Source organism: Mixophyes fleayi, chromosome 5 (assembly GCF_038048845.1).
Source record: "Mixophyes fleayi isolate aMixFle1 chromosome 5, aMixFle1.hap1, whole genome shotgun sequence".
NCBI classification, from domain to species: domain Eukaryota; kingdom Metazoa; phylum Chordata; class Amphibia; order Anura; family Limnodynastidae; genus Mixophyes; species Mixophyes fleayi.
In genome coordinates, this window is record NC_134406.1 from 269260194 (window position 1) to 269280006 (window position 19813).

A 19813-nucleotide genomic window follows, 5' to 3' on the forward strand; every position below is an offset into this window, starting at 1 on the left:
GGACGCCTTCCTAGCTTCCAGACACGGCGCTCACATGCGCCGTTACTTCCGCATCCCGTTGCTAGGCAACGGGGACGCCAGGCAGGTTCCGGTCGGCGGTCAGAGACGCTGACACACGTCCCGTCTATCAGGGCTCCTCTAGGGGTATTTATAGGAGCCTTTGGCACTACTAGAGTGCCAGAGTAATGGTTCCACGCTGCTCCAGCACTCTGTCTATATTCAGTTCCTGCTCAGTAGTGACCCGGCTACCTCCGTTTGGATTTCGTTCTGTACCTCGCCGGTTGTTCTGGTTACCTGATTCTGGCCTACCACTGACTATTCTTTGGATCTCCCTTTTGTACCTCGCTGTCCATTGTTTGTGACCCGGATTGATTGACTACGCATTCTCCACTCTGTTACTGCGCTGGTGGCTGTCTTTGAGAACCTGCGCACCCTCTTGCAGCGATACCCAAACTCCTTAGCGGTGGTCCCTAGTGAACACGGGGGTGCGTTAGACTCCGCACCTCTTTGCTCAGCTGTGCAAATACTAGCTAGTAACCTTCCCATTGAACGTGACAACGTCATTGTTGCGTTGTTGGATCCTGTGGGTTTTGGATTCCATAAGTACCTCCCTCCCCAGAAGACTCAGCGCCATTGCTCACACAGAAACAGGGGTATTAGTGTTATTGTCACTCTCCAGTCTCCAGTGACATTGCTCATTGCCATTGCTCACACAGAAAAAGGGGTAGCAGTGTTCTTGTCACTCTCCAGTGACATTGCTCAGTGCCATTGCTCACACAGAAACAGGAGGGGAAGCAGTGTTCTTTTCACTCTCCAGTCTCCAGTGACATTACTCATTGCCATTGCTCACACAGAAACAGGAGGGGTGGCAGTGTTCTTGTCACTCTCCATTATAATATATATATATGGTTGTATCTATATGGTACTATATATGTGGTTGAATATATGTGCTTCTATATATTTGGTTGTATAGATGTGGTTGTATATATGTGGTCATACCGATGTGATTGTATATATGGTTGTATATAGTTGTTTGTATAAATGTGGTTGTGTATCTATCTATCTATCTATCTATCTATCTATCTATCTATCTATCTATCTATCTATCTATCTATCTATCTAACTTTCTATCTAACTATCTTGTTGTAAAGATGCGGTTGTATAGATGTGGTTGTATATATATATATATATGGTTGTATAGATGTGGTTGTATAGATGTGGTTGATATATGGTTGTGTACGGGTTTACCATTTAAATGAGGTGTAAGGAGAGGATTAGCAGTAGATTTCAGTATATTCCTCAGATCTGATTACATTAAAGGCTGTTCTTGTTTTCCTGAGGCTCCAATGGTTTAATGGCTCTTGGCATAAAACGTGAACAGATTCCAGCACTTAGATAAACACCACTGTTTGGACGCTGTGGCCTATTTATTAGGAGTAATGTTCCCAATAAAAGTGTTTGTTTTCATGCAAATTAAATTGAGGTAAAACAGGTTCTTATTTTATGACTGTAAAAGGAAAATTATATTTTATTCTCTTAGGTTTATTTTTATCTTATTGATTTTTCTCTTGTTCTGCAAAAACATATAGACGTGCATTATCCTGCACGTACTATAGGATGCAAAGTCAGTGTATAGCTGTATTTGGGGGTAAATGTATCATAGTCCGGTTTTTGCATCCTGCGCGAGATCGGCGACAGCTAAAATTTAAAGCGGCGCTGCCTTGTAAAGGGAAACTTCCCTTTACAAGGGAATTTTAAATTTAAATTTTAGCTGTCATCTTGCCGATCTCGCGCAGGATGCAAAAACCGGACTATGATACATTTACCCCCTGGTGTCTACTCACATATCTGATTAATAGGCAGTATTGTGTAGCTTTAAGTTGGATGAATCTTGTTGTGGTTGATGTGGTCTGCAAACCCTTAATGGACTTCACTTACATGTGAAACCTTCTGACCTGTTTAAAAGTGGAAAATAACTGATTGTCCAATCTAGTTGCTTAAAGGAAAAATAAATACATTTATTTAATAAAACATTAGTTTAAGACTGAAATACGCAGCACAGCCAACGTGTTAACTTGGAGATTTCAGGACTGAACCTCTGACCAGTAAGAATGGAGGTTTCATACTTTTTGAGCAATGCGATCAGTTCACATATGTACATAAATGTCATACAACAATCCCGAACAGAACTTAGTTGTGATATCAATGACTTCTGTCTCTCTCTCTCATTTAAGATATTGAGCAGTGATTCCGTCCTTTCTGAGAATGTTAATCAGGAGTTGGTTCCCAGTTAGAAATTACTTTCCACAACTGGGTGTTTATGTAAGAATTTGTGAATCCAACAAAATTCTGTTTATACTAAATAATAAATATACCTGAAAATCTAGGGGTTACATATAGATTAGTTTCACAAGTAATAAACAAGACTCTAATTAATTTTCAGTAGATAGTCAATGAAAGGTTTTTCATTCATAATAGGAGACTTAGGTTTTATTTAGTTGAATACAATGAACTGATGATTAAAGATACAATCATATCGATTTATTAAAAATAATACTTTAACGCCTGCCCTGCCCAAGCACAAGGGGACACAACTTAAACTACAGACGCAAGTTGTGCGCATGCGTAATGTGTCAGATTTTACGCAATTCACATTTTTTTTGGCACAGAAGGAATTGGTTCCAACTCTAAATAGGGCCATTAATCTATAAAAAGAATTCAAGGTCAAGTACTATAATGTTAGATGCCTGTTTTGCAAAATAGCATCCTGACAATTCCAAATCTGCCGACATGACTTCCCCTAACTATAAATTGTACAGAAGCGGCTTCCCTTGATGTAAAGATCTCGTTCCTTCATTAATACTGAAATTTCCTCTGTTAATCTCAAGACACGACCCTCTGTCATTTCACTGCTCCTGGAAAATACCGCTTCCGCGTTTATAGCCAACATTGTTGTTGTGGCTACTGTCTTGTGCAAGCAATGAACAAGTTTCATCCTGCTGTATCTTACAATGCAGTGTGTTAAGAATAGTACTCGCTTCCAGAAGCTGAGAGAATACTGTCCTCTGTTCATAGCTGTAATAGACTTCTTCACAATCCCCTTAGGAGATGTCAGATACAAGTTCACTGTGTTCAAAAAGGCAATTTGTGAAGTTTAATGTTAACATTTTTCACCCTTATTTGGCTCTGGTTTGGCCATAGCTCCTGAACCTTGTATGTAAATATACTGCTACTAGGTACAAGGTCTTATGATTAAACCATGACACATTATATCACAGGTACCAGAACTATAAATTATATTATATATGGTGTCTTGTTCTCTCCCGAATTCATGTCTCTTCACATCATTATCTGGTTGTAGTTGGAGAAATTGTTCTCAGTCAGGTAATTTTTCCCACGTTTGGTGGTTTTGCTCTAAATTAGTAAACTTTTAGTGGGAAATGAAAAAAGAATTAAAACCAGTGGTGGAAGTGGGGGGTATATGGAGGTATATCATACCACCACTTCTCCTACTGCCTTCATTGTAACACTATCACATTTCAGTCACTTACATTATATATATATATATATATATATATATATACACATATATATATATATTTATATATATATTATTAAAGTAATTTTATCGTTTTATGTGGTTCCAAAGCACAAGCAATTTATTTAGCAAAAAGCAAAAAAAACGTTTAGCAGTTCAGATCAACAAGTACAATACAGCCGATACCAAATAAATACATACATACATATGCTGCACCCTCTAGACAGCTAGACAGTCCTTCAGTCCAGAAGACTGTGGTCAGTGATGACTGTCTTAGCTGGTCCCAGGGAGCTGTATATATACACTATATACACTGAGTGATACAGAGAAAACAATACAGATTATGTAGCTTGCTTCAATAGGTCCAGGCTTCAGGAGCATCCAGTGTAATGCAGGTCATAGGCCAGTTCAAACGAAATTATCCAAAGGTGGGGGTCAACTCTCCAGGGGATGTACTCCGATTTTCCCACCAAGAATCCAGTTTAAACTAGTCTATTTACATTACACATACAGTATCATTTTAAACATTTATTCCCTAACATCGCTAACTAGAGTATGCAATGTGTGATCCCTTCGGCGAATGAACCAGAGAACTGCGGATAAGTAGGTGATTAAAATGATACTAAACATGACATATTTCCTGTAACCTGGGGCCTGATTCATTAAGGATCTTAACTTAAGAAACTTCTTATTTCAGTATCCTGGACAAAAACCATGTTACAATGCAAGGGGTGAAAATTAGTATTCTGTTTTGCACATAAATTAGGATGTAAGCTCGTATGAGCAGGGCCCCTCTCCCCCCCTGTCTCCACACCTGTTCTTCCGCTCCGTCTTTACAGTATTTGCCTGCCTGGAGTTTCTGAAGTTCTGGTACTTTGTGTTTATTGTTCTGTATTGTTTTACCCTGTATAGTCTACTGTTTGTACCATGTACGGCGCTGCGGAAACCTTGTGGCGCCTAACAAATAAATGATAATAATAATAATAATAATAATAATAATAATAATACTGACTGTTTTTTCATATAGCACACACATACTTGATAGCTTATTTGTACGCTGAAATTTAAAGTTGATATTTGTCCAGGAGACTGAAATAAGAAGTTTCTCAAGTTAAGATCCTTAATGAATCAGGCCCCTGAACCTTAAATATCACTAAAGTGTACATATAACCTTATAATATATATAACTATAAACCAAATACCATCTGCTCATAAATGACTGTGGAATGTAACCATTTTAAATATTAAATATATAAATAAATGTATGTGAAAGTGCGAGTGTATGCGTGCGTATTTTATCGTGCGATCGCGCCATGACACGTAACACGTGGCGTACTGACCGCAATCGCACGGTAAAACAATATTACTCAATATACTTTCTTTCATCCAATTATACGACTTCGACAATATCATCAGAGTATAATTAACCTGCTGTGGTGATTCAATCAGTTTCACCAGTAAATTAAATAGAACAGCCTTTACCTTTAAAGTAAGAGTTTATTTATAAGCGTACGCTGCTCCTAGCACAGCAGAATTATCCACCTAATAGGTATAAAATTAATTAGAAGAAAGGACAATTTGTGCACTATTGTATGTACAAAGTACTGGTTGACGGTACCAGTTGCACCAGATAAACTTCTCAAATCTGTATCTAATGTAAGCGCATCAATCCCATTATTTCAGGGCACCATTTGATAAATAGAACACAGCTTAATTTTCTTCCCTTGCTTTGGTGATTATTTACCTTACATCCTAGAGAGAGGATGCTCACTTGCCCTAAATTAAACTATAACAACACAAATACTATAAAAGAAAATCTGCAAAAGGATCATAAAAAGAAAACACACAATGCATCGTTCCAAGGTGGTATTCTGTAAAGGGAACCATATATAAAGAGCATCAAACAACAGAAGCAAAAAAGTCCTAAGGGTAAAACATTCCTTAGTTATAGAAAAATTCCTTAAAAAATAACCCAGACAAAGTTAATTACTTCTTGCATAATCAAATAAAAAGCAATAGAGAACTGAATTTCTGGAGAGAACATTGTTACACATAATACGCAACCACAAATTAAGGTAAACATCATACTAAATAAGGTAGTGGATAACGTATTCATTACATGGAAAAAAAACGTATTATTAATATAGCAGTAATACATAATATTTGTAAATATTTTATAATTTTATTTTATGTGATGTCTGGTGTAGATTACATGGGCAGTTTATTAACTATACCACATTAGATGGATTTACATGTCATTTTCTATTGTTTCAATAGATGGTTATATTGTTGGCGTTGTTATGTTGGGGTGCTGTTGGTTGAGATTATGTGGGCTAGCGTTGGTGGGCATGAGTTTGTGTTTGTTGCTAATTCATTGAATTAAATGGTTGGATGAGTGGTTTTCAATGGCTGTTGATTTCCTTGTTTGGTTTGATCTGTTTTTGGTGAGTTTCCTGTGTGTTCCACTTTTGTAACCGTCTGTTTGTTTTGCTCTTGCTATTTTCTAGAATGATTTTGCTAAGTGTGCCTATGACTATGTTAGCTATCTCGATGTGATGTGGGCATGTGGTCTGTAATGTGTTCACTAATGCTTTTTTTTTTTTTTTAGGTTTATTTTGGTGTTCCTGAAATAAGAGGTTAAGTGAGCAAGTCTCTCATTCATTGAACCAGGCTTCCATAAATGCTTTGATATTTCTGTAGCATTTAGGGAGTTTTTGGAGATGTGGAGCTCTGGATATAATTTTATTGTCAACACTCCACCATTTCTTTGTTTCTTTTATAACACACTTTAATTGTTCTTGGTGAGGACTGCATGGGATACTGGGTTATTTAAAATCACATAGCCACTTTGTTGCAACCAAAATGCAGTTTATTCCATAGATGGCAATACAGACAGCTGGATATATCATCACCAGCCAGATGCGATTCTTCGTAGGTACAGCATGTACCGATCCATGAACACCTCAGTAAAGTCGAAACACAGATTGTATCCCCTTCAATATGTCGGGGATGGAGCCAATGGTGGGCAGACTAGGGGTATCCAGGTTATGATACGTGGGCTAATGATAAGGCATTACCCTGAGGGTCCTCCTCTATGGTGATTGGGGTCTGTTGGTTGCCTGTGGAGAAGGTCACCCACAAACCCCATTTGCGGAGTTACAGATGCTGGAGAGCCCCACAAACTCTAAGAAACAAGAGAAATCTTCAATATCAGAACTTCTCTTATTAGAGCAACTTCGCCCAACCCTCCCACCTACTTTTATTACACCCCCCATCAGACACACTCCCACACGAAGATACTGCAGCACAAGCAATTCTGCTAAAAACACCTCCCATTTTATTTTATTTATTTCATCAATACACACCGCTACAATTCTCATCCACACCACACACTCATCCACCTGTATGAACTACACAGCAAGTAGTTACACTTACACTTGCTACAAACATCGAAATTAAAAAAACTCACTTCACAAAGCCACCACAAGCTAGGAACACCCAGAGCCTTAAACATCCTGATCAAGAGCTTTTTCAAGCAAGTAAGCATTAAACAATATTCTATAAACAAGACAAACTGCAAACGTTGCGAGCAGTACACCATGACCAAAAGAAATTTTGCAAAGAAAACCCCCACTGACGGCTATAAAGTTTGTCCGGCACACACGGCAAGCTATAAACACAGCAATTATCCAAGGTGCCCATCACAAGCGTTATCACAAGCTATAAATACACAGAGTTATAGATATTTGAAACCTTCCTTCAACTATAAACAGGTCAAGCAGGGCTGGATTAACCTGAGGTCTAACTGGGCTACAGCCCGGGGGCCTAGGGCATCCAGGGGGCCCTTGACAGTGCTCAGCGGCATTAATGATCAGTGCGGGGCCAGGGGCGTCCCTGACCGATCAATGCTGCTGAGCACTGTCACTGTAGTCCTTCCGCGGCACTCAGTAATCTCCTTACTGAGGAGATCTTGTGAGTCTCACTCTCATGTGATCTCCTCAGTAAGGAGCTTACAGTGCGCCGCTGAAGGACTACAGTGACAGGACAACAGCGCTTGGGCTTGGGGGCGGTGGGCGGCTCACAAGGGGGGGGGGCTTAACAGGGGAATGGGGGCCCATTAGCCCAGGGGCCTCCTTTCCTTTTATCCAGCCCTGAGGTCAAGCAAAAGAGATATAAAACACAGAAAAGAGCTATATAACTGGACAACTGTTTATATTCTCTCCCCAGAATTCTATAAGCACCCAACACCGAGAGCAGAACACACCAGCCGACACCTGGAGAGAATTCAATCTAAGACCCATAGCGTAAAGAACATTCAAGACAGACAGCCACAATTACTCAGGACCAACAGACCATCCAGGTAAGCAGGTGAGCACCCGGATAAGCACACACCATTACCACGCCTCATCTATCTACCACAGACACACAACACCGAAACCTGCAAAAGCACTGCACCACGGTAACCTCTAACAAATCTTAACTCACAGGATCGGAATCCCTGTATCCTCTAGGAGGCAGCAATCACCACTACAAACTCTCTCCCAGCATGTCATTTACCGCTGAACGCATCATGGTTAGAACCTCCGGTGGTACCCAATACACGGATACCTCTAGTGGCCACGCATTTCTGGTACCGACATGGTGATAGACAAAATACAACCTGTCTTAGTGGTAAATTGTGGACTCTTTATCTCCAGCACGTCCCTCATCCCTTCTCTGTCTGCAACTTCCCCAACTTCCCCCCCGTCCCCTAAGTGTACGGCCTCCACCTCTACGTCTTTCTGAGCCTCTGCCCTTAGATCAGGAATGTTGTCCATTTCAGGTTGTCCACAGGAGGACAGCATATGGCCAAAGCCTCTATCTCATGGTTGACATAAGCTGTTAATCGGTTAATGTGATAATTCCTAGCTCTATTACCCGCTGCGTCTAATGACATAACATAATCTACCTCCCTCAGTCACTGCATTATTGTGAATGGGCCAGCCTAGGTAACTTGTAGTTCATTTTACCTGGCGGGTACCATCGCCATAACCAGTTGTCCTATTGGTAATTCACAGCGCCTAGCATGTTTGTCACACTGCTGTGCTGACTCGTTTGTGCTGTCTCCAAGTTAGCTCTGGTGAGGGTCATGAGTCTTTTAAGATTGTCTCATAACTTGGCTACATACTCAAGTATTGGCTCTTGGGACTCCTGGATTTCACCCTTCCAATTCTCCCAGATTAAGTCTGGAGGTCCTCGCAGCATATAGCAACTCAACAGGGGAAAAATCGGTAGAGGCCTCTGATAAGTGTACAGTAATTGTTGCCAGGCCTTCTCCCAATCTCCCCCTTCCAAGAGGAGGTATGTTCTTAGTAACTTCTTGTGGGTACCGTTGAACCTCTCACATAATCCGGTTTGTCTGCCGGTGATATGGAGTGGTACACAAAGGTTTTTAATTCAAATTTTTCCCACATGGTTTGCATGAGCTAACCCTGGAACTGAGCTCCCTGATCACTGACAACCTCCTGCGGGAATCCCACCGGGCTGAAAATGTCTATCAGGGCTTGAGTTATGTGTTCAGCATTGGTGGAGGTTAGAACCACTGCTTTGGGGTATCGGGTTGCATAATCAAATATGGTTAAAATAAAGTGCTTCCCGGAATGGCTATGTTTTGGAAGGGGTTGAATAATGTCCATGGCTACTCTCTGGAAAGGCTCCCCTATGATAGACATAAATAACGGGTTGGATACACTGAGGATACACCCCGCTCAGAAGAGTTGCCAGGTCGGATACACGGATGACCAGGCAGCAGCGTATTCAGCAAGGATAGCTGGGTCAGATACACAGGTACATAGACAGCAGAGTAGTCAATAAGGATAGCTGGGTCGGATACACAGGCACATAGACAGCAGAGTAGTCAATAAGGATAGCTGGGTCGGATTCACAGGCACATAGCAGAGTAGTCAATAAGGATAGCTGGGTCGGATACACAGGCACACAGGCAGCAGTGTAGTCAATAAGGATAAGCGGAAGGTGCTGAACTGTAAACAGAGGCAGGAAAATCAGCAGCACAGGAGCAAGTGAGTTTGTGACATTGATCTTCACTAAGGGGTTGGTCTGCTCTACCATGTAAGCCCACTAAAGAAGGTTTTGTCTGTTGAGCATGTCTTATTTCTATCTAGTCCACCTCCCCCAAGTCTCCTTGCATCAAACCAGTATTCGTATCAGGAGTACTTATCAGTAACAATATATGGGGTGCGGTGGGTGACACATCCAAGACTTTCAATGCCGGTCTTTGAATCTGGCTGGGACTTAACTGGTTCTAGTTTGGCTGTGGGTCACAGCGTTGGCAAAGTGACAACACTGTAGTCCATTCATAAGCCCCACTTCCACTTGGACCCTACTGTGACCGCAATCTAACCAAATCCCAGCCATAGGTATGTCCTTTAAATCACAGTGTACCATAGAAATGTGAATACTTTGCTTAAGGAACAAACAAGACTTTGGGACCAAGTCAGTACGCACCACGTTGATGGATGAGCCAGAGTCCCTCAGCCCTCGGCTCTTTTGCCTTTCCCACTCCGCCTGGAGATGTGTATGCATATTGACCAGAGCAACCTTCCCCACACCTGTAATGATTTCAAATTGATACACTACTCTCTCCGCCTCTGGGTAGTAGTCTGTCTTAGCAGCATATGCAATTTTCTGTTCCTCACAATAAGCCACCGTTAGGGCCCCAGGACAAGGACCAGGAGCCAGGCTGCGACTGCTATGGCAGACATGTGAATGTCAACCAAGCTCCTTGTTGAATACGGACAATGCCCAATGTACATGATTATTACATACATTTTATGTTTGTTAATGAATCAGGCCCTAGGAGTCTAATCCAGAGATATTAGTATAACAATGACCTGGTTTACCAAATAGGAGGGATATGATAGCATTACACATGCGTACACTAATTGTGTAACCCAGACAACTCGTCCTCACTTATTCCTGATTTACATTTCACCTGGTGTCATTTAAGAATAACATGTCTGATTTTTGTAACTATGTCCCTGCTATCATAAATGCGCACGGTATATAATAACAGATGTTAGATAAATGCACAAGAACAATAAATGCAAATAAACTATAAGGCAGCGAGATGGTAAAAGTTCATAACAGGCAGATAGGAGGAGGGATCACTAGTGTCCCTCTGTCTTAATCCAAAAATCAATCCACAGTCTAATATGTCTATATTGAGTGGTTTGGGTTATATGGGTCTTGGGGGTATATCAACTAAGTGATGGTTCCGATGACCCTCTATGTCTCTGCACATTGCCGTCATTTGTTTTAAAACAGTCATTTTATTAAAGCCAAAACCCAGCTGGCTTTGTCTTTAATAAAAGTGCTGTTTTGAGGAATTACGCCAAAGCATTGAGAATCAGTGGTTCATTAGAACCTCCGCTTAGTAAATATACCCCACGGTGTCCGTTCTGATGAATTGACATTTTGTGTACAGGATTTTTACTTTGTTTCCTTTCTTGGGAATTAAAGTACAAAGTCTGTGTAGTAACTTGAATGATTATGTGAATGAAAATGTATGAATGGCGTGATCTGAGGTACCTCTCAAAAAAAAGATAAGCTTTATCTTACAAAGAATGTAAACGGCCAGATCTAACATAGATAAGATATATCGTAACTATTTTAGATCACGTCATTTACATTCTTTGTAAGATCAATTTTGTTTATTTTAGACAAAGTCATTCAAATTTTAATTCAAATCATGATTCCAGCTCTGATTCTATTAATTTATTTGTACTATAATATTGTATTCTATGCCTGTTTTACTGCTGACAATCACATTGTCATTCAAATTCTCTATCCCAATAATAGTTTCAAAGACCTTAACATTATTTTATTATTCTACTAAAATATATATAGTAGTGCCATTAAAATGTGTGTCATAACCATTACCCCTAACTCGTATCCTTATTACTGTAGTATATAAAGAATGAACGTGACACAAAGTTCTGGACATCAGACATGTACTACTTTTAGCTGAGTGGACCTTTAATATTTATCTTTAAATAGGGACAAGAATCCCATTCGGTCAAGAACCTGAAAACCCTTCTGAGCTAATGTAAAGCAACCCACAAGCCCGCACCCAAGGTGAGTACTTGCACTGAAACCTAAGCCGACTCTTTAAAGGGAAATGGGTTCTAATGCCTTTATGCATTTAATGTGCGCCCCACCAACCTTGCCCGCCCACTGCAGAACTCGGGCTGCACCAGCTGGAAACGCTTCCCCATCCAGGTTAACCTTCACCAGGCAGTTCCACAGTCTACCGGGTCCACCCAACATAACCGGTGGAGGGGGGCACCTCCTTTTCCATGAGCAGGACTGTACCAAAGCCCTCGTCGAGGGCCAGCAATCAGGGATGGGAGAGAGGGCAGCTTGTCCTGGATCCAAGAGGCTTAATTCACTCCTCCATGGAACTTTCATAACCTCCTCCTTAATCCTTCCCACCCACAGGGCGTATCCCAAAACCTCCCATTGTTTCATTAACTCTTAGCGAGGTCAAACTACTTATGAACACAAACTTCAGCTGTAAATTTCCCTCTGACTTAACTCATCCCTCCGTCATACTTCCAATCACATCTTAATTCACATCCTTACTCTTACACGCAATGTTCTATATACCCCCAGACGCCTCACTCATGCTCGCCTGGGATGCGTATGCCTCCAAACAAGATGGTTGTGCAGCCCCCACACTCCCAACTGCACAGTTCATAATGAGAAGCGCATACGCCCATACAATCGTTCAGGTGACTTTATGTCACCTTCCATGCCCCCATCTCACATGAGATGCATGTAGATATTAGAATGTAGATGAGTGTACACTCATTCTTAGTGATGTGCCTACCTCCATCACCTGGCCATTTTGGGAGTGAAAAACCATCCTGAGTTTATAAATACTCTACATATTCAAATCCACTTCCACTATCGTTGAACCCTTTGAAGAAGCCTTATTGGTGTGTCCTACATAAGGCAAAATCCCGTACAGCTGGGATCCTGACTGACAGACCTTGACCTTTCCGCATGTGAAATCCCATTACAGACGGTACTGGTACGGGTAAACCACAGCACTGGAAAATAAGCCTTGGTGACGTCTGTCTCAATAGTGGGTTCAACCTGTGGAACCCAGTAACATTAGATGACAGTAGATGGTCTGACCCTGACAATATTTTCCCTTATAGAACTAGGAAGCTTTATATTACTAATCCTGCTACATGCCGTTCTGCATTATTACTTCCATTTGTGTGGTCCCAAAGAGGGGGGTGAACAATGTTGCCCCTTCTAACGGAAGGAGCTGGGTAGATTACAGCATTTCTTGCTTATTGTGGACAAGGCAACTGTAAGCATCCGTCTATGTATCCACATGCAAACATGAGAGTCACTTACGTTGGACAAACAGGGCTCCACAAAAATAATAATGGCTCCAAACACCTTCTCAGCTGTCTCTGAAACCCTCTGACCTTCTATATGTGCCTGTTGCCAATTTGGATCAATCATGAGCATGCTGGCGACTGACCCTAATACCCCATAGTTGCCCTGATGTATTTAAATGGCAATTATACTGACCTCCTTAACTAATTTTACTGGATCTGACAGTAGCACACAGCTACAGAGTACCGTGATTTTCTCGAGATCATTACTTGAAAGGTTTCGCATTATCACTGGTAAGACAGCTTAATATTCACCCCCATTTTTGATGAGGTTCTTAAACTTAAGTACGGTCCTCCAATAGTTTTAGATGTCCCAGATGGAGAATTGCTGGTGGTGTCCAATTGGCTGGAGGTGAACTTTTCTCAGCTAAAGGTGCTCTCCAATTTACTGACCTCCGAGGGAGAATGCCTACTAAATCTGGTCACACGTATGTTCACCTTGCCGCTCAGTACCAGCGCTCTGCCATGGTATAAAAGCTTAATTTGGCCACATAAGACATTTATATGGCCAGATCTGGCCACTAGCCCAATGGGCTTATTCCAGTATCATTCCACTAACCCTCCTCTGCTTATTATGAGGCATTGGGGGAATTTTTCATTCATACGCACTGTGATTTTGGTCCATTTGCTGATATCAGCTGCAACATTACAACTTTTATGACCTGCGTAACACATATTCGAAATATGTTGGATAAGTATTATTAAATCTTATATCAGCGCTGTACCGTACCTGCCATGACAGAAGTACACAAACTTTAATCCAGCAATGCCACGGATTAGATTGATAGCGGTACACATTTGATTCAGGGTGGTAAACATTAGATTAGAACAGCTCCTCACTAGATAAGAAGTTGTAACGCCAGATAAGCGCTGGTGAACTTGAAATAAGGAATGCTGGCTTTATTTATGTTAGTCATGGTTTATTTTATAATATTAAGTTTCATATTTTGCTAAGTATTATATAGGAACTAGTGAGTTTCTGCTTTTTAGAATCCATTAGGTAAAATTCTGCAAGAGTGTTTACCCTCCTCAGTATCAACTTGTATTTTCCCACTGCCTTCAAAATGTGTAGCTGTCGTATATATTTGTGAGAAGATGTTTTACGTGGGAAGCAGGGCACAGAGCTGATCTGCAGTATTGTGTGTTGTCACAGAACAGGTAGCAGTTGTAGCTGATAATCAGCTGCTGTCTGGCTGGGTGTCCAGAAGACTTGAACTGGGTCTCAGGAAAGGATCCATCCTTCTCTATCCATTCACTCCAGGGAACCCCTAATCCAGCTTTTACTAGGCCAAGCCTTTTGGAAAGCTGTCCTTGCTTTCCAAGGTCAGTTGTAATAAATTAATCAGAGATAATAGGAGAGAATTGTCCCTAAAATTACCCATGCATGGGAAGATTCAGATGAGAAACTTAGGCCCCAAAAATGTATCACATTGGGTCCAATTAGCGTGGTCGGCCCAATGTCCACACTGGCAGATGGCGGTGTTTAGCTTAATGAACTTTGCTGCATTCTCAGTGAACAGCTGAAAAATCCTTATAAGATATTGATCAGGAATTAATGTTCAACGGGATTAGGGGTCATTTTGGACTCAAATAGGCAGCAATTTTGGGGTCAGTGTGGTGCAAAACCCCATGTTGTCGATCTGTATATCTGCATATACAACAACTTTACAGCCAAGAGTAGCTTCCTTGGAAATGTGCATTATATAGGTTAAGTAAAGTCTATTGCAGCTTGGTTGATATATTAAATATATATTGTTTTAAGCTGAAGCAGGAAAAAAAAAATCGTGAACAGATATTGTAGGTAAGACTTGTATATATGGTACCACCAGTCCTCTGTAAATAATGTATCTTCTCTTGTTTTTTCTACCTACTGGCTTCATTCTCATGGCCAGCCAAATAGCTGCAAAACCTGGTTTACCTGGTATAACTTTAAACTGTCTGGCGTTTCTTTATAAAAAGTATTAATAAACAATCCAAATTATTACATCACAAATTGTGTTGGCTGAAAACAATCAGATCTGACCAATTGAATTTTGATTGCCCGTTACCACACAGGACGGGATTAACAGGGAGGAGAAACAGGACAGGACAAAATATAGAAAGATGAACAGTATTGGGAAATCAGAGCCAAGATTAGAATCTTAGAACAAAAGTCACAACTAGAAAGGATGGTCAAGAACCAAAACATAAGTTGATGGGTAGAGTTGATTCCAGGGCCACAATGAAACAGCCAGTTTTGGGGGTTTATTGGAAGCACTATTGACAGATTGGCCATGACCATACATCAGATGGAGACCATCAACACACCAGTGATTATTAGTAAGAACAGGAGAAACACTGCAGACAGGAAAGCTCATAATATGCAGACAGAATAAACCACAGGTTAAAACGCAAGTGACAGGTGAAGAAATACCAAATTATAAATGCCTGATACAATGTGCCGCTCCTAACCTCCAGCCCATAACGACAGCTTGCGGTCCAGGTGGCACCCGGAGCCCAAGGCTAAAATTGACACTGTGGTGCACCCCACACCCATCCACTACCTGACCGGTTTTCCAGACTCCCGACTACGGCCATCTGAAATGGTCTGGTGATCTACTAAGTGAACTCCCCAGCGCACGTCTGGACCTAGCCCTGCCAAATTCCGGGCTTACTTACTACCACCAGCCCTCATAGCTGACACTGTGGCCTTGTACACACTCCACCACAACCTGCCTTACATTCCCCCTCCCAAGAGGTGTCCAAAAGAGCTCAATCTCAACGTGGAGCATTGACTCTTCTCAGCACATCGACTCCCCCATTCTAAAGAGCCACCTACTGGGCTTTTGGTCCACTCACCTCCATGCTTCAGGACTCCACCCCACTCTACTACATGCATTCCCTACTTTCCATCTTACCTTCTTTCTGCCTGGACAACCTCAAAACTTCCTGCCTCCAACCCCCTCCCATCATGGAACTTGCGCTAAGTACCTAAATAATCTGCTCCACCCCTAAGTACCTCTACTTCACACATTACTCTTCATAGTAACATAGTAACATAGTTGATGAGGTTGAAAAAAGACACCAGTCCATCAAGTTCGACCTATTTTGGATCTCCTGCGATCCTGCACTTATATTTGAAGTTGACCCAGAGTAAGCAACCGCCAATCTGTTTCAATTGTGAAAATCCCCCCAGACCCAATATTGCAGTCCTATTTTTACCCTATATCCACTACTATCCTTCGATTTAATGAACGGTCGTATCCCTGGATACACTTTTCCGCAAAAAATGTTTTTCACTTTCTTAAACATATCTTTTGAATCTTGCATCACAACCTTCCCTGGCAACGAATTCCATATCTTGACTGCCCTTACTGTAAAGAACCCCTTCCTTTGCTGGTTGTTAAATTTCTTCTCCTCTAACCTTAGGGGGTGACCGCGTGTCCTGTCTATAGTCCTTGGGGTAAAAAGTTCCCATGAAAGTTCTCTGTATTGACCCTTCATGTATTTGTACATTGTAATTATATCTCCTCTTAGACGCCCCTTTTCTAAAGTAAACATGCCTAAACTGGCTGCCTTTTCTCATAACTTAATGACTCCATACCCTTTATCAATTTTGTCGCCCTTCTCTGAACCCTTTCTAGTTCCAAATTATCTTTTTTATAGAGTGGTGCCCAGAACTGTACTGCATATTCAAGATGAGGTCTTACCAACGATTTATACAGTGGCAAAATTACATTGTCTTCCCTTGCATCTATGCCCCTTTTTATACATGCTAGTACTTTGTTTGCCCTTGCAGCTGCTGCTTGACATTGAGCACTATTGCTAAGTCTACTGTCTACGAGCACTCCCAAATCCTTTTCCATTATAGATTCTCCTAAATTAATTCCAATTAATTTATAGATTCCGTTCTTGTTTTTGATCCCTAAATCAAACTACAAACTGCCCCATAACCTGGTCCATGCCCCAAACTGAACTGTACCACTTGATCCTACTATCTCTCTTCTCCCCCACTTTCTAGAATGTAAGCTCTCACAGACAGAGTCCTGTCTACATTCTATCTGATGTGTGTTTATGATCTGTCCACCTCCCTTATAGTGTCTGACGCGGAATATTTCTGTGTGCCAAGAGAGTTGTTCTGTTATGTGCATCCACGCATTTACTGTTTTGCTCAGTTTTACCCCTGTAGCTGTTACTATGCTTACTGCTTTCATGTATGTCATTTATGCCAATGATGTTAGGAGCTACAGAATCTGTGGCATACGATGATGATGATGATGATGAAGGATGTCACGTGTTTGGCTTGTAAAGCCCCTCTTCAGAAGCTCCATGATCCAAATGACAATTGTTCTGCTTGGTAACTTGTGTATATAACATACCTCCTACCCATTAAACACTTGAACAGTACTGCCTGTGCATGTCTTTCATTCTTGCATGTAGGATACGGCATAACACACATCTTCGTGTTCATTGCTAATTAAAATTACTGTAATTATTTTTTTTTTCTCTAAACCTATTGTGCTATTTACTTTTAAACTTTGCTTAAACCCAGGAAGAGCTGAAATGAACAATTCTTTTATTATATTCTCTGTAGACAACAAGAGCAGATATTCCCACTCATGACGATGGCGCTTGTGCCTGAGCGAGTGTTTCTTGCCAACAAATCTGCAGCCTCAAAAAAAGTTTCCAATTGTTTCTCTGGATAAAGCAGACCATGTGCCTATTGTTTTTGATAAAAAAGTTAAATAATGATAATGGTTTGATTGCCTGACATGTGTGCAGGGCCAGATGGAAGCTTGCGTGATACCATTGATTCAGGAAATCCCTGTTGCACTGTCCGCCCGGTAAGCTTCAAAATATATTCTACAAGCAAAATAACCAAATAGCTTTTCAAAACTCTTTCATGTGAGAAGCAAAGTGTCTATTTCATAAGGGAGAGGTATATTCAGTACATGTATTGTTACACCAGAAGCTTCACTAATTGTGTACACGCAAAGTACAGATGGAGTACAGTTTATGGAGGCAAATCAAACACCATTGCAGAATTGTTGTTTTTTTTTCTTTCTTAGCAATTAACCTGAATATTCCAAGTTATTCACTTCTAAAATTATCTAAGATATCCTTATCTATTGTGCATTTTTCACTGCAATAAACTACTACCTTTTATTAACACCGCAGTGTTAAATAGTCCCTTTAAATGCGTTTCCTACCAAAGCATGACCATAACTACAGTGATACTTCATTGTAAAGATACACGCACTTGCCACTAGGTGCAATGTCTGCAGAAAAGTACCTAATAATATATTTATTCCACGATATATGGTGTTTGACCACACTGACCTCCACAGTCCAGTAAAAATCAGGTATCCTCTCATGCTCCAGGAACACGTACCTAAACTGGCTCCCCAAGTGAATTTCACACCCTGGCTTCTGTGAATGTGGTTTCAAGAATACAGTCCAAACCACACAGTACTTAGTTAATTTTTATGTTTAGTGATGTTCTTCTTCATTAATTTTCCACCAGACTGAACGTGTCACAAGAAGATTCAAAGATACAGGATAGAATTCTCTAACCCATTGACAGTACTACTTGGCTATTGGAGAATTTTATGGTTAGAGATGTTTCCTGGCTGTAAGCGCTTGAATTAATGTGGTAGAGGATCACGGGCTGCATCATGATATGCAACTCGGCAGCAGTGGGGTGTACCTGGGCGAGGAGGTGTCCCTGGTAATCTGATCATGTGACACTCACATCCAATCTTGGGAGGTCTGCTGCTGCCCCCGGTCAATTTTGCTAAACGGCTGTGATTTCCTAATATATACAAAATGATGGGAAGATTTTGGGAAGTGCAAGTCTAAAGAATTGTCAACTTTTTCTGGAATAGAGAGTGCTGGCACATTTTGCACCCACGTATGCAGAAAAAGACACGTGCAAGAAAAAGTGCATTTACGTGGATATGTTCAGTCGAAAGTTACGTCCGGCTTTACATCTCTAGCATATTTGTATGTAATCTCATGTCATTTCAATTTTATTTGTGCTTTTATTTAATTACATTTTATATGGAAAATACAACTTTCATATTTACTAATAACTGTCAAGACACTATTCTATATTTTATTATCTTATTATATTGTATACAAACAGGGTAATTTTCTCCAATACACTGGGGATATATAACTGTATCTACCAGATTATGTAAACAGATTTGCTCTGAATACAACAAAAGTTTAATATTAATACAAACATCCAATGGTAACTTTCCTCATTATCTTGTTAAAAAATGTTTGATATAAACTCCTTAAAAATTCACACTTTCAAAATTAAATAAACTAAATGTGTGCAAACATTTAAAGCAAGTCCATTCATTGTGTGAGAGTCCAATTCCAATCCAGTCGTGAGTCCAACTGTTTCAAATAGATATAACAACGTCTTTCCCAATATTGCTGATATATTAAAAAGGAAAATAAGCTTGTCTCACTAATTTATCTCCTGGATAGGCCGCATAAACTCTGTTAAAATAAATATCCTTCCCAGACTCTTATACTTTTTTCAAACCCTCCCTATTCGAATTCCCCCCTACATATTTAAGTTCCTCCAATTTGAGTCATCTAAATTTATTTGGGCAGATAGATGCCCACGTGTACGGCTCGGGGTTCTGCAGAGGTCCTCACGGGGCGGTGGCCTAGTTATACCTAATTTCAAAAAATATTACCTATCAGCCCAACTTGCTCAATGTGTCTTATGGAACGGTCCTGAGTCTACTAGGGTCTGGGTAACTCTGGAGGCTGAAAGTCTGGGGACGCTTACTCCTGCCTCCCTTCTGTG

The 19813-nt window shown here is 40.8% G+C and overlaps 1 long non-coding RNA gene across 4 annotated transcripts in view; it reads left to right on the top strand.

Moving 5' to 3' along the window:
- The window catches only part of LOC142157905 (uncharacterized), a 50740-nt gene extending 31400 nt beyond the window's left edge, over nucleotides 1-19340 (top strand). For 2 of the 4 annotated variants that reach the window (XR_012692685.1, XR_012692686.1), the window contains exons 2-4: nucleotides 7766-7898; nucleotides 11594-11671; nucleotides 17582-19340. This is a non-coding gene — a long non-coding RNA (uncharacterized LOC142157905). Of the gene's footprint in view, nucleotides 1-7765; nucleotides 7907-11593; nucleotides 11672-17581 lie in introns of all 4 variants that reach the window. The other 2 variants (XR_012692687.1, XR_012692688.1) reach the window with 2 other exon arrangements.
- The last annotated feature ends 473 nt before the right edge of the window (nucleotides 19341-19813 follow it).